Below are 4,076 nucleotides of genomic sequence, written 5' to 3' on the forward strand. Positions count from 1 at the left end.
CGGATATGTATAAAGATGTTTTTATAACTAATGGAACTGGACTTGAGAATCGAAAAGAAAGACTCCATGAGATAGAGACCCTCTACTATGCTCTGCTTTGTGATCTTATATTCGTGAATGGCTTATCCTAGGTCATTCACATTGTTTTATGAAATAAATTATTTCTAGTAACAGCGTGCATAACCTTTTGATTTTCTCTTTTTATTTACCAAAGAGAGAAAAGGATAGCACTGGGAACTGGATGGTTGGCAGTTGCTAGGCACCACACAGACATTCAGGAAGTAGCAATGAAACACAAGAAGATTTAAAAATAAATAACCAATTTAATCTTTAACCACAATTCCAATGAAGCAGACTAAGTTATCTGATTACTAGTATTCTCCAAACAGACATTTAACAAGAGAAAGGGGATAATATTTTTGAATTTGCAGTGCTCTATCGCTTGTGTCTACCTAATAGTTATTTTTCTTTTTAATGTGTTTGTCAGGTTCACTAAAATTTACTTTTATAATTTTCCAGGGTTAGTGGTTAGAGGGATGGACAGTTGTCTGCAAAGCAAAGTAAAATTTATGCCATTTAAGTTTCAGTAGGGTTGGCTTGAATATTTCCCTAAAGAGATCCTTGTAATCTGGGTTGAAATGGAGCAAATAATTTATTAATTTTATGATCCCTGGTGTTATTTTTTCTACCTTCATGTAGAGCATCGTGATGAGAACTTCAGCTTTCTGAACCTCTGAACTAGTCAATTCAGACCTTGATGTTGCCTCTGAAAGAAAGGTACAATCTCTCTCCTAAATTTTGTGAAGATTTAGTAATCCCTGTCATAAATAATGACCGCTTTATGTAATGAATTTTGTATCATTAACTACAGCAATAAGTGAGATAGACCTAACTCTACTAGGAAGAGCAATGGCCTATTAATGTGTTACTTTGCAGAATTAGCAACACAAGCTGATGACACAGGCAGCATTGTACAGCGGTTGACAGCGCAGCCTTTGAGAGTGCTTGGGTTTGAATCTTACTCTGCCATTCACAACCTGTTTAACCTTAGACAAGTCCCTTATCTTCTTTGTTCCTATTTTCTCTTCTTTAAGAGAGAAAAATAATGGTAACTAGGCTCATTGTTGTTAAAATGATTGAAAGGGATAATGTTTTTAACTTTTAGAAAAAATGTCTGGCATAGTAAATATTATATAAGTTATCTGATAAAATAAGATGAAGATATTTACATCTCTCATCAGATCCTAGTGTTTTATCCACTTTCTTTCTCCCATATTCTTAAACTACATCTAGGAAAAAGGAGCTATTTAATTGTTTCCAAAAAGCAGACCTTATGAATAACAAAGTAAATACATCATTTCTATTTATAGTAAGTCAGTTTTTGCATAGTTCCCGTATGCATGAATTTCAGTTACTATGGTTTAGTTAATACCTGTCCTCCAACACCAACATGCAAATTTTAGTTACCATGTCATATTAACTGAATAAGTGCATATAGTGCAAACTTCCTGCTAGCTCTTCAGCTTATAATCACTGTCAGAAGCCTGCTGTGAATCATGTCACTTCTTTTTAAAATTGTTGGTGATTGGTTACTATATCTGCTATTCAGTCTAGACACAGACAGCAAAGCATGTACTCATGTTGCTTCCTTGTCTCTCAGTGATAGACCCACATGACGTTTGACACAAATGGGTAATCATCAGAGCAAATTGGCCAACAAAGATGAAAGTACAATGAAGAGATGACAGGTGATAGCAAGTCGAAGGAACATAAATGGAGCTATAGAAGAAATAGCAGACCATGGGGATGTTGACATGGGTCCATTTGAGAGACTGTAGATATGCAGCCAGAGGAACTTAGTGAAAGCGAATTTATTTACATAAATTGGGAAGGTGGTTGTGATAAAAAAATAAAGCTGTCCTAGAGAAAGTAACTCCTTCGCATTAAAAGAACTCTTAGAGATATTTCACAATATCGAAAGCACAAAGGCTAAAATGTTTGAAGCCAACGAAAACCTAGAAAGCATTATGACGATATGCCAAATCAGGAAAAATATTCTTTTTATATCTGAAGTTATAGAGTGACAAAGAGAAGGCGAGCATTGTTCCAACTACTCTTGATGAAAATATGAAGGAATACAATTCTCGATGGTTCTAATATTTTAAATTATAATGTACTATCATTTTTACCTCTTTTACATTTTTCTATACATTTACAAACTATATAGTAAGAGAGTTTTTAAAGTTCTGACAAACATTCTTAAAAGTCATGGAATGATTGTGATTTTCCCATAAATTATTAAGGTCACATTGTGTGGTCTCAGCTAGTTTGGTCACTTGCACAGCCCTGCACAGCTGTGCAAAGTGAGAACTATCTGAGCCGTTTTGGGAGGCAGTGCTCATTCAGTGAGAGGCGGAGAAAGTCATCCTAGCAAAATGATTATTTGCTGGTTAGGCAAGAACCTTGAAAACAACAAAGGTTTTTATTCAAACCTGGTAAATTATTTTATCCTCGGGCTGTTTTTTTGACCCAACATTAATGACAATTAAATAGTGTTCTCAAACTTTATTTATTTGGATGAGTCAGAAACAAGTTTCTCTAAATAGATCACACTACCTAAAGTCTGCATTCTCATTTCCTGGCCCTATATTTTTCATAGGGAAGGAGCAAAAGGAGTCTTTTCTTTTTCCTTCAACCGTTCAAGAGAGCGTGTCATTGGACATAAATTATATGCTCAATATAGAACTTGAATTGTATAAGATCCCACACTAAAGGGCACTGAATGTCAATGTTCATCTGAAATAACAAAGAGCATTATAGTCATTTTACCCAACTTAAAAAAGAACACAAAATTTAAGGTTTTGTAAGTAGGCATCAATATCATTTTGATATAAATAGACTTCTAATATTTTTAGATTGCAAATAGGCCTAAATAGTTTGGTCATCTATTTGCCATTTGTTCTTACTATTAAATATAAAATCTGATAGAAAACTTGTAGTTCAGAATTTTCCGTACATTTTATTGATTGCTTATATGCCAGCGTCCTTAAGAATATTCCTTCTTGATTCAAGATCATGTAATATTAACTCTGCCCTTATCAAATTGAGCCCCAACTAAAGAGAGACTTCCTCTGCTTTTCTTGGAATGGAGCCTCTGTTTCTGTACCCTGCCCTAAGAGAAAAAGAGATAGTACTAGAGTCATAATAACGTCTTCATGATTATTATTCTTCAAACTATAAATGGTCAAAGCAAAATTTAAAAGACTCAGAAAATTTCAATAGTCTATTGCCTCATATTCTCTTTTCATGATTCTTCGCTTTGGGAAAATTCTCAAAATTAGTTTCAGCCACTTTGACTTCATACTACTTGATTTCTTAAAAGTCAGTTGAAAATTGCCAAAATAGTTTACATTCTAAAACATAAAAACACATAGGAAACACCTATAATTATAAATAGTCCATAATCATAATACTTCTATTTCTAATCAGGAAAAAAAATGCAATGAAATATATTTTATCATTAATAGGCAAAGCTCAAAAGGTGAACATCATATCTGGTTAGGGCGGTAGAGGAAAACAGTCTCCTTCAGTTGTTTCCTTCTGAGAGTATAAACTGGTGTATGAGTGTGGATAAGAGTATAAACCTGGGAAAACATCAATTTAGCAATATCTATCCAGAGTCAAAATGGGGAACCTTTAGACATTAATACCACTTCTCAGATTTATGTAGCATCTTGAACATGTATGAAATGATATATGTACAAAAAGATTCACTGCAGAATCACTTGTGATCCTAAACAACTGAAAATACACGACAGGATATTAAAAATGACATTTTTACTAAAGTGCCAATAAAGTGAATAAGTCCTAAGGTAGGTTTTCTTGTATAGGATTTATGAAGAAAATGTTATAGAAATGGTTTTGTGACTCTTGGATCTATCAGACCAGGTCAAGAATTATAAGGAAGGGCCAGATATTAGAGATGCTCTATAAAGACATTATTTCTGAGAGGGAGAAGGAAAGATATAATAGTATCCAAATTTGATGCCATAGAAAGACCCCTCAGAACTGTGTTC

At 33.8% G+C, this 4,076-nt stretch overlaps 1 long non-coding RNA gene across 1 annotated transcript in view; it reads left to right on the forward strand.

The window, feature by feature from the left end:
• The first annotated feature begins 699 nt into the window (after positions 1-699).
• LOC111737135 overlaps positions 700-4,076 on the forward strand; it is a 54,414-nt gene continuing 51,037 nt past the window's right edge. The window contains exon 1 of the long non-coding RNA XR_002779357.1: positions 700-777. This is a non-coding gene — a long non-coding RNA (uncharacterized LOC111737135). The remainder of the gene's footprint in view (positions 778-4,076) is intronic.

This window comes from Pteropus vampyrus, unplaced genomic scaffold, assembly GCF_000151845.1.
Source record: "Pteropus vampyrus isolate Shadow unplaced genomic scaffold, Pvam_2.0 Scaffold24, whole genome shotgun sequence".
Lineage (NCBI taxonomy): Eukaryota > Metazoa > Chordata > Mammalia > Chiroptera > Pteropodidae > Pteropus > Pteropus vampyrus.